Source organism: Spinacia oleracea, chromosome 2 (genome assembly GCF_020520425.1).
Source record: "Spinacia oleracea cultivar Varoflay chromosome 2, BTI_SOV_V1, whole genome shotgun sequence".
NCBI classification, from domain to species: domain Eukaryota; kingdom Viridiplantae; phylum Streptophyta; class Magnoliopsida; order Caryophyllales; family Amaranthaceae; genus Spinacia; species Spinacia oleracea.
Genome location: NC_079488.1, coordinates 75,508,431 through 75,520,003, shown reverse-complemented (window position 1 = coordinate 75,520,003; position 11,573 = coordinate 75,508,431). Strand labels below are relative to the sequence as shown.

At 34.6% G+C, this 11,573-nt stretch overlaps 1 long non-coding RNA gene across 2 annotated transcripts; it reads left to right on the top strand.

Annotated features, from left to right (window-relative positions):
• Positions 1-5,957: 5,957 nt before the first annotated feature.
• Positions 5,958-11,341, top strand: LOC130467006 (uncharacterized). 2 transcript variants are annotated; one of them, XR_008927165.1, is made up of 7 exons: positions 5,968-6,703; positions 9,565-9,626; positions 9,750-9,824; positions 10,111-10,212; positions 10,286-10,388; positions 10,466-10,596; positions 11,081-11,341. It is a non-coding gene; the product is annotated as an uncharacterized lncRNA (long non-coding RNA). The 2 variants fall into 2 exon arrangements; XR_008927164.1 differs by having other exon boundaries at positions 5,958-6,703; positions 10,286-10,596.
• The last annotated feature ends 232 nt before the right edge of the window (positions 11,342-11,573 follow it).

Here is an 11,573-nt window from a genome sequence, read left to right as displayed (position 1 = left end):
CTGACTTCCCCTGTTTGTAGGAGACGTCCTACCATGTTTTCCTGTAAAGTCCTGACGACCAGAATAATAATATTAAAAGGAAAAAGGCTAATGAATGATGTTCCTGAAATGATGTTTCTGAAATGATATTACTGAAATGATGTTTCGAAATGATGCTTTTGAAATGATGATTTATTAAATGTTTTACTATATTCTATTCTCCCTGTGTTATTAAATAAAATGAATTGAAATGATGTTACGATGCTAGGGTAACTCGTTACTGAGTCTTCGGCTCACCGTTTTGTTTTCCGTTTTAGGTACTGCTGGGTACCACGGAAACGAGTAGTGGCGAGGATTTCACCATTACCATGTTCACCTAAGTAAATGTTAAGTGTAAAGTGAAGATTCTGGATTAAAGTTACGTACTTTTATTAAGGAATTAAAAATGAATATTATGTTAATATTGGAGTTTAATAGCTTATGATTGATGGTTGCCTTGTAATTCCCAAGATGGAGTTACGGCAGTAATGTCCCGACCGAATTAGGATGTTTCCGCTGCTAAGTATTCCTTAATAAGTGAATTAGAGGTCGGGGTGTTACAGTTTGGTATTCAGAGCAAAGGTTCTGGACCATAAGTGCTAAACCTTACGGGTTTTGCGCGTAGTAGAATTCAATAGGCTTTAAGCAAAGAATTTTAAGGAATGAGTTAAAAAGAATATGTTAAAATCAAGTCAAGTTAAAATGGAATAAGTGTGAGTGTAGGAACGGGATTAAAGGGATTTATTCTTATGATGTTTTCCTGATTGAATATGTTATGCGAAATATCGATTATCGAGGTTACTAACGATGCCACGAACGAAGCTCACAACAAAGCGCAATATTCACGATGACGTCGCCCACAATGATGTTTTCCATGATGATTCCTGTGACGAACAATTTATAGAAGACCACGAGGAGATGATGAAACGATTAGGAACTGCAAGTACAATGTCAACTAATCGGTCAAATATTCTCGAAAACGAAATTGAACGAAAATGCATCACTATTTGAGAAAATTTCACCCTGGAATCCACCAATCTATGACGGCAAGCCGATTCGATGGAATTTGAAGAATGGACCAACAAGATGGATCAACTATTGGAGACTTTGCAATGCCCTGACGAATAAGAAACTAATGTCACGTGGAGGGAAAGAGCATTTCGTCAACCTTGACCAATCATGAACGAAACAACAACAATTCTAGGGTTAATCATAATCCGACACGATCACGACATATGCAAGAGCTTACATGATGAAAGACGAAGATGACGACAAAGCTTATATTATTTTAACCGAACTTCCCTTGATTTCATATTTTTCGTCACATGTCATAAGTTTTCTACCCTAGCCAGACAAGGCAAAGTTTAAGCATTACTGTTTTCTTGGAAGAAGTTAAGGTAAGCACAGCTCGAACTCAAGATTTTGTGGATATGAATCGTTTTGAGGAATTTTTATGGTTATGAAATCTTTAAGGATAGTATAAATGGTAAGAGCACCAAGCGAGCATAAGGTTGTATTTCATGAGTGGTTGATCACTAATTAAGTTAAGTTTAAAGTGTTAAAGTTATGAATAAAAGTGATTCTTGGGTTACCGTTCCGATGGATGTTTTGGTGTTTATAAGTACAAAAGTCTAGTATCTGAAAGATGATTGATATGCCGCTATTAAGGAAGCTAAGAAGTTATACATGAATGTTATGGACCCTGTGAGTTATGGTAAAAGACTCGTTTGAGTTGAAACAAGAATAAGATCTTGAGGATTTTATAAAAAGGAGTTCTCAAGAATTAGTTATCAAAAAGGGATTGAATGATAGAGTATCGAAAGAGCATGAGTTTTTATTTTGTAAGTGGCGAGTCAAACAAGTAAATCGAGGTTTAAAGCATTGAAGTTATGATTGAAATCGATTCCTAGTTTACTTTTCCGCATCATTTGTAAGGATTGTTTTTATGTATTTATCTGAAAGGATGCTTGATAATCTCCATAAAGAAAGCTAAGTGAGAGAATTTAAGGTTTTGCAAAATGTTATGATGATCGAAAAGATGAATTTGAGTTTACATATAAAGCTTTGAGGATCTTACCACAATAAGTTATCGAGAATTAATTTGTGTATCAGGTTGATGATACCAATGAATGTTATGAAATCCGAAAAGAATTATGAATGATTGAGGAATGCAATGGAGTTAAGAAAAGAAAATCGACGAAATGACAAGCCTATAGAACCAGGTAGTCTGAACTAAGTTTCAAGAAGTTAGATTGTTTATGATAAAGGCATGCTTGATGGTTTAACATTATCCGCAAAATCCGAGGTTTGTCGACTTAAAGGATAAGTAACGAAGTCGTACGTCTAATGATGTAGTTCTTGTCATGCGAATGGACTCGAACCCCCGCAACGAACGTAGTCAACAAAGTTGTGTGACGTAGAAGAAAAGACCAGAAATCGAAAACGAAACGAATCGAATGACGGGAGTCAATTCAACGACAAGATTCCAGCAACAAGAGACCAATAGAGAATGAAAGCGAAATATCTCTAATTATTCTCCCACAAACGATATGATGTATGAATTACTATGTTTTCTATGAATGATTATGTTATGGTCAACCATGCTCGTGTGTTAGATCAAATGATTATGAATGTTATGCTCATGTTGAATTTGAAATTTTCACATAAATTATGTCTCTATGATATGAGTTATGTTTATGCTGATATGACATGATTGTACTGGTGATCAAATTGTTATACATGGATGCCGTCTCCGATGGAAGTTCCCCTGAGCTCAGAGTACAAGATTGATATAATAAATGACTTTTACAAATTATTCGAGTATTGAAATTGGTTGATAAATATTTATTTTCACTACATATACGTATATTTTCAGAATTATAATTTAAATTGCATTAAAAGTTACTGTTTTCGGTAGAAAATATTTTCAAACAAGATATCACAAAGTAAAATGAGAGCCTAGTCTAAGCTAACAAGTTTGCCCTTTTATGGTCTTTGCTCCTCGATCCTATTTTATGAAGTAAAGTAGAGATACGAAAGACGATGGCGGAATGTAATTGACCTTAATGACGATTAAGGATTTATATATAATTTTGCCCCTTTTGTATTCTTTACTCTTCGATTCTAGGTCTCGAGTTGAAGCGGATTCCTAAAAGATGATGGCGGAATGAAGGCTAGACATTGTCAGAATTGAAATTGTGAGATCTTGGTTTTAAAATAAAACAACATACTTTTATTCGAGCGTCTACAATTTTCAACAAACATTTTATAAATCAAATTTTCAAGTTTCGAGGACGAAACTTTTTCTAAGGGGGTAAGAATGTAATACCCCGAATTTTTAAAGCTTGATTAATTATACTAAATTATTTTTATTTAGCTTAAAACCGTTTTAAATCCTAATTTCAAACTTTATTTTAATTAACGAAGTTTTATTGCGATTAAGTTTTAATATCGTTACACGATTTATTATTTGTCAGATTTTATAATTTAATTTCATATTTACGAGCTTAAGTTACCTTTTAAATTTTAAATTATATTTCGTAATATATATAAAAGATTTTAATAATTTCAAAAACGTTCTTATCAACGACTAATTTTATTCGAAAACTAAATTTATTTTATTAGAACTTTATAAAAGAATTATTCTGGAAATTAATTTTAATGATTCTATTTTCATCCAAAAATAGCAATAGAAATTCTGAAAATTTTGCAACAATATAAATATTTACCGAATTCCCTTTTGACCCATTGAAACCAAGTCAACCCTTCTTTTCTCCTCTTCTCTGTCGTGTAACTTGGGCAAATGGAAGCCATGGTGCTTGCCATGTATTATATCTAAGATCTCTAGCTTTGCTGATTCACTTCCCTAAATTACTAGCTTTCATTAGTCATCACCTCCCTTTTTCCTATTCTCTTACATTTGTCATCTATATTTCTTGCAAATTAAAACATCAATTGCATAAATTATTCAATCTCATTTCTATAATAGCTCCTTTGTTCAGAGTCTGGAAAATCAAATTCCAAAATTTCACCATTGATGAACATAGTGTTCTTCAGCATCACCTTCGTTCCAGTTTCAGAACACCACCACCACGCACATCCCCTGCCCCCATCTTTCTTGCTCCGCTGCACACCACCACCGACGCCACACCACCACACTCCAACCACCTTCATTAATATCCGCCCCAAACCCAGGCGAGCCGCTGCCCAGAACCCCTCACTTCCTCCCTCAAGATCCCCTCCCCGATCTCCTCCTCGGTTCGCACCCCCTCCCCTGTTTTTCTCCCCCGTTCGTGTCTTTCCCTCCTCCCCTCGTGCTCTTCCGCCGCAAACCACCACCACCGTCGCCTTAGACGGCGCAACCCGGCGACGCCGAGCCCTTGGCCGCCCTGCTCCCTCCTCTCCTTCCTCCCCGTGCCCTTCTCTGTTTCGCCCCCCCTGCTTCGTGTTTCCATTCTCAGGAAACCAAAAATCAGATTTCAAAGTGAAATCTTGATTTTTCTTTCCTCAAACCCAATTCTAAAAAGTTGGGCCATTTAGTTGGGCTTTTGGGTGAGTTAAAATTTAATGGTTGATTTCAGATTTTTAATTTAGTCATATTGATGTTTTAATATTATCTTTTTATGATATGATTATTCACTAATAAATCATTTTTACTTTTCAGGTTTGATTATCGATTTTACTAAAGTAAATTACTAGCTTTAGTTTACAAAAAAATGGAATTTTAAATAATATTCATGAAAAAAGTTTTGTGAATAAATAAGTATGTTTTGATTGAAAGTCCGATTAATAAAAATATTTTCGTTAAATTTCGAAATTATATTTTATTAAAATTCGTTATTTATAAATTTGTTACTTATAAAACTATGATTTATAAAATATTGATTTTAGAATTATATGTCGATTTAATACTAATTCGATAATTTAATATTTTGAAAGAAATTGGACTCGGGGCTCAGGAAGAACGATCCATCGAACAGGAAGGGTAAAACCACATTTGAGGTAACGGTTATTGCTAGTACCCGCAATCCCTTCGAAATGTATTTATGAATGATGTTATGAATGATTGATGTTTTATAATGATGTTTTATGATTTGCGGGATTACAAGCATGATTTGATTGAATTATTTTATGATAATGCAGCTTTATGCAAAGTATTGATTTAACGAATTATTATTCCTGAAAGAATGATTTTATGAAATAACGAGATTTAATGGTTTTATCGAACCACCCTGAATGATTGAGATTTTCCTGACTAATGTTCAGCTAAAAGAAATGTAAACATGATAAATGAAAGTTTAAGAACTGGTCAAGTTCCCCTGATATGGAACCAAGGTTCCCCCTGATAAGAAGCACTGGCTTCCCCTGATATGGAGCCCAGGCTCCCCCTGATAAGAAGCACTGGCTTCCCCTAATATGGAACCAAGGTTCCCCCTGATAAGAAGCACTGGCTTCCCCTGATATGGAACCAAGGTTCCCCCTGAAATGAAGCACTGACTTCCCCTGTTATGGAGCATTGACTCCCCCTGTTATGAAGCACTGACTTCCCCTGTTTGTAGGAGACGTCCTACCATGTTTTCCTGTAAAGTCCTGACGACCAGAATAATAATATTAAAAGGAAAAAGGCTAATGAATGATGTTCCTGAAATGATGTTTCTGAAATGATATTACTGAAATGATGTTTCGAAATGATGCTTTTGAAATGATGATTTATTAAATGTTTTACTATATTCTATTCTCCCTGTGTTATTAAGTAAAATGAATTGAAATGATGTTACGATGCTAGGGTAACTCGTTACTGAGTCTTCGGCTCACCGTTTTGTTTTCCGTTTTAGGTACTGCTGGGGACCACGGAAACGAGTAGTGGCGAGGATTTCACCATTACCATGTTCACCTAAGTAAATGTTAAGTGTAAAGTGAAGATTCTGGATTAAAGTTACGTACTTTTATTAAGGAATTAAAAATGAGTATTATGTTAATATTGGAGTTTAATAGCTTATGATTGATGGTTGCCTTGTAATTCCCAAGAGGGAGTTACGGCAGTAATGTCCCGACCGAATTAGGATGTTTCCGCTGCTAAGTATTCCTTAATCACTACTACAAAAATGGGCAAAGAGACCCTTTAGAAAAGACCCCTTGATCGACAAAACAGGTCTGTTTAATATAAAAGATCTATTATTATAGATAACGGCTCTCTTATGAGACAAATGGCCCACTTTAAATTAGAGGAAAAAAAATAAGAGACCCGTTATCTGACTTAACGGGACTCTAGTGCATAAATGAGATCATTTAATTGCGGCACAAAATTAAAAAAAAACACAACAGACCCTTTAGGTTAGTTAACGGGTCTCTTATGTATCAAGGGACCCACCATTCTTTTATAAAATAATATAAAATTAAATATAAAAATAACAAAAGACCTGTCATTAACATAACAGGTCTCTCTATTTTCATTCATTTCCTAGCGCTGAACTTTCGCATAACCCAATTTCACCCTAGCTATTTTGTCTTTTCCCTTTTCTTCTTCTTCCCTGGACATAAAGGCGAGTAGGGCAAGGAAATCATTCGCGAAATCATCACAAACTCACCACCACCGGCGAATCTACCACCGAAGAAATACTTTACGGTCGACGACTTCATTACCACCGGCGACCTCAACACAATCTCTAGCGAACTACAAATTTAGGTTTTTGTTCCCATCTCTCTCTTCTTCTCTTTAATTTTTGGTTTCGGATTTCTGAATTTCATGTGGTTTATTCGATTTTTGAATTCAATTTGTAATTTATGCTACAAGTTAGGATTTTTTCCTGAAATTTTCAACTTCAATTTCAACCATGGAGTTGGGTTTTTCCCCCTTGAATTTATGAAATTTCAATTGATGCAATTTTGTGTTTAAATGTTCATGTAATTCCAGTTTCATGGTGAAAGTGTTTCTCCATGGTTTGTTGAATACTGTTTTTGTAGAGTTTCTTGGCATGAGTGAGACACTTGTTTGAAAGCTTGAACAAGGTTGAGACTCTGATAAAAGATGTTATAGAAGAGGTGTGGGTCATTGCAAATATTATTATGTTATCCTTTGTTTGAGATTTGTTGCTGTTATATTTCTTTCTTTGCTGTTGGGTTATATTACTAGGTTTTTTGATAAGTTACCAGTCAAGACTCTAGACCATTATCTGAAAATATTATTGTGCTCGAGGATTTTGTTTAGAGTGCTGCTGTATCTTTTTCTACTAATGATGAAATAAATTATCATCTTTGAGGAATTAAAGGCTTGAGAAATTTACAGAGTAAAACCTGTAATTCTGATTTTTTAATAGGGATAGATGTACAAGTAGGAGACTAGGGGTATACATTTGTGTGTATGGCCGAAAAGAATCTTCCACAAGGGAAGAAATTTCCCTGTCTGTAGAGAAGGCCACTTCCCTATGTGTCATAAATAATGCAACATCACTGAACATTTAGAATACTGAAGGTGGTTCCAACAACTGCAACACTAGCAATCTAGCATACAGTAACTAAATGTCTAAACCACATAAATAAGATAAAATTAGACATCTTCTGTAACATAATTGCGTAATTATACATGCTGGATACACATTCTTCATTAACCTTAAAGGTAATGATACTATAAGGGTCTTTGGTTCTTTTTATTTTATTTTAATTTGGGAAAGTAAGCTTTTCGTTCCATCAAAAAACCAAGATATACAACCTAAAAGTCCTTTTCCCTCGGATAAACCTTCTAGGAAGGACTCTCTTACAGTAGAAGGGACTAAGAGACCCAGAAACAGGCCCACCCAGGTCTTAAACAGACCAACTGTATGTCATTACAAACTATAAATTCAGGCTTCGTCATGGTGACTAATTTTCTTACTTTGTGTAATTGTTATCCTACTTTTTACAGATTTTTTTAATTTGGTGTACAATGTTATCAATCTGCATGATTCTGAAGTGCAATAGAGAATTGTTTCTTACTTTCCAAGAATCAATATAATATATCACTCCTGCTATGACTTACATAGCCACTCTTTTGCCAAACTGGGAGCACCTTGTTGAAGCACCAAAATAAGAGTCCTGAAATTCACATCATTGTTTCATGCCACCAAATAACAGGCCTGAGGTTTTGTTACCAAACATGGACTAAACTGTAATTTTAGATTTTCTGTAGATAGTCATGTCAAAAAATAAGTTGTACGGTTTTATAAGTTTGTATTGATATTTCCTGTAGATAGCACAAAATGTAAGGAAAAAAGTTTAGCTTCACGGTAATCTTATGGAGGGTGATGGGTTCAGAAAAGGCAAATGAAATAGCTGCTTATTATATTCTATTCAATTTCTTGACCTTTGTTTTTCAATGGGAAAGAGGGGGTGGGGCTAAGAGTATTTCTCCTCAAGTTAGACTGCTAAAAATTTCTAACCATTTCCTACAAAATCTCAGAGATGTCTTCCACCCAGTCACCAACAATTTTCGTGTTGTATTAACTATTAAAGCTTCAATTCTAAGAAGCTTACAACCCAATTAACCAGAATTCTGAGAAGCTTTTAGGTAGTTTGTTAGCTCAAACAAGATACCTGTTGGAATGATTAAAGCTTTCAAATATGGTGGAATATGATAAAAAAAAATGACAATATTGCACCAATGGTTTGTCACTCTTTCAGCATAGCAAAAAGTAGTTCTCCAAGTGTTCAGGTGGGTTGTAGATTGTCAAACATCAGGTTGATGGTCAACCGGCTCAAGAATTGAGTGTTTGGTTAAGCCATTTGATTAGGCTGTGGCGATGAGTGTGTTTTCGGAGTTTCATTTGACATGTGTGTACGTGTTAAAAAATGGTTAGAGGTTGTTTTAGGAGAATGATAAGTACCTAGCAAAGATGAATGGATCAGGAAATTAAATTGGTTGCGATCACCATTTTAGAATTAGCGGTAGTTCCAGTAGCAGAACATGGAAATTTAATTGGATATCAGATACTCAGGAGTTAGGATGACCGTAACATCTGAAACTCAGATTGCTAGATGAATCTGAATTTTCTGACAAGTACTAATTTGAAGTTTCTGATATTCGTAATTTCGTACTGCTTAGTTCAGACAATCCAAGGGAAGTTCTTCGTTATTTTTCCACAACTCAACTTCTGAAAATGAAACATTGTCTTCACCTTCACTCTTTTTGTTCATCACCTGAAATTAGAGAAGTCATCAGGGTAAACAACATAATTAGTTGGACCAAATATATCATGCAGTATGTGATATCCATTCTAATAATTGATGTTTCTTTTACTGCTTACGTGTTTGTTGATGATCTTAAGAAATGATTGAACATGGAATACATACATATATCTTGTGTGGATATCTGGATAAGGTAAAAAAAATGTGATCTCTAAACTTTGTTTAACATAAGCTAGATATGATTAATACAGGTAACTAATACTTGTTGAATTAGTTAAGGTTTTTGCAAAACGAGATCACGAAAAACAAAGTCCAAGAAGAATTTGGATTTTTTGTCCTCATAAGCTAACACTGGTTAAACTTCGTCCCACCATGCACACAAAATAGGTGAATCATTCAATTACCGAGCAAAGTAAGAAGAAATATATACTTGCCCCAATCCGTCAAGAGTAAGTACATCTATACTATTTATTTATCTTAATGCTTTGAATCAGTCTCATTTTTCCCTTTAAAATAATGTTTTCCTTGTTTATGAAGTATAAATAATTGGATGTTGGTTGTCATTTATGAAGAGGGGAAGAGTTTATCTTCGATTCCATGGCCGATAGGTAGTTAGACAATTTGCATAACAAAGGCTCCTTGTCTGTGTAAGTATATCTAAACAGTTATGGCAATATATTTTATAGTCCTTTTTCCATGCTTTTCCTCCTCTCGTTCTATGTGCATGTATACTTGGTTTGAATGAAATGAATGTAGCTGGTTTATTGTACATACCATAGAAAAATGTAGCAAATATGATTGCGAAATGGACGACCAACTCTGTCATATCGACTGATCTATATTTCCTTAGTATGTCATGTGTAAAGTTTTCTGCTTATTTTTTGGGGAATATTGTGTCACATCAGTTTATGTTATATCTATTTTGCATTTCAGGCTTGGCTGGCATTTAGGAAGTACTTCGTAACTAATATGCCATCTGATTTGACTCCGATTTATAAGCCCATATACAAAGTTTGTAATAGTGTTCCTCAGCAGGTAATGGTTTCACAATGCTAGCGTTAAAATGCCTTTTTCCCCCATATTCTTAATGCTTTGAATTGGTTCGTAGATCCTAAACCTGGCACATAATAAGAATGAGATACATATAAGAGTTTGTTCTCATTGACAAGTTCACAAAACGAGTTTAGCATTTGCATGCTGTAGCATTCCAGGTAATACTCTGGCCTCGTTCCTTGATTAAGACTTAATCCAACTGCATGTTGGGTTGATTACCAAGAAATTCATTTAGGAAGTTAGAGATGGGACGAAGGTTAACTACGAGGATGCATGGACATTAATTTGTGTCATTCCACACATCTGAAAGTGCAGACGCGATAGCGAGAGCTTTTGATCTTGGTATTAGCGTCAAGATGCTATCAGGTTAGCTCTATTTGGAGTATGATGGTGATGGAATTTGTTTGTTAATGATGAATTACTCCATAGTACATATTATATAAGTACAAGTTTTTACCCTTATTTTGATGTGAATATGATATTTTCCTGATATTTTGCCTACTGCACCATTCATCTCTAGAAGTTGTTGTAAAAGAGAATTGATGTCAGATTCTTGAATTAATGGTCTGATGCATACTTCTCTCTATAATGTTGTGCCTTTTCTGGCTACTGTTGTCAAGTATTCTGTGTCCCTTAATTTGCACTGTGTAGATTAGTTATTATCCATGGTTTCTAACCCACTTCTTGTCAAAATATAGAACATGAAACTCTAAATGCTGCTTACTTTTATTGTTAACTCTTGTTACAGAAAGTTCTAGTTTTATCCGTTGAGTATACTATGAAAGTATGTGTTTGCCCTATATGTTTCTCTTCTTTTACTGACAGTTTAATGATATATATTTTGCTTCAGAATCAAGTATGGGACCTGGTAAAGGTGTAATTGGTGGCCCTGCTCTGAAGAAGGCAGTAGGAGCAACAACCAGCTAAATGGTGCGACTCCGATTATTACTTTTAGTGAATCAGCTTAACGTGTACAAGTTTTTATGTATTTTGGATATCACATTTTTTTTTGTGGGGATTTGGATCACAGTTGATGTGAAGTAAGAAATACTTTTATTTCGGTAATAGTATTAATTATTTATAGTATTATCAAGCATGTTCAATGCTGAATTTCCAGGCCAAAATATGGCTCGTTGATATTTTTTTTAATTAAAAAAATTGAAAAGAGACCCATTATCTATAAAAGGGCTCTCTCATGTATAATAAATAAATATTAAAAAAATCCCAAAGAGATCTCCTATCTGACATAGGAGGTCTGAATTTTCTGTATATAAAAATATTAAAAAAATAAACAAAGAGACCCCATTTCTCTAATAAAGGGTCTCATCTTTCTTAATAAGAGA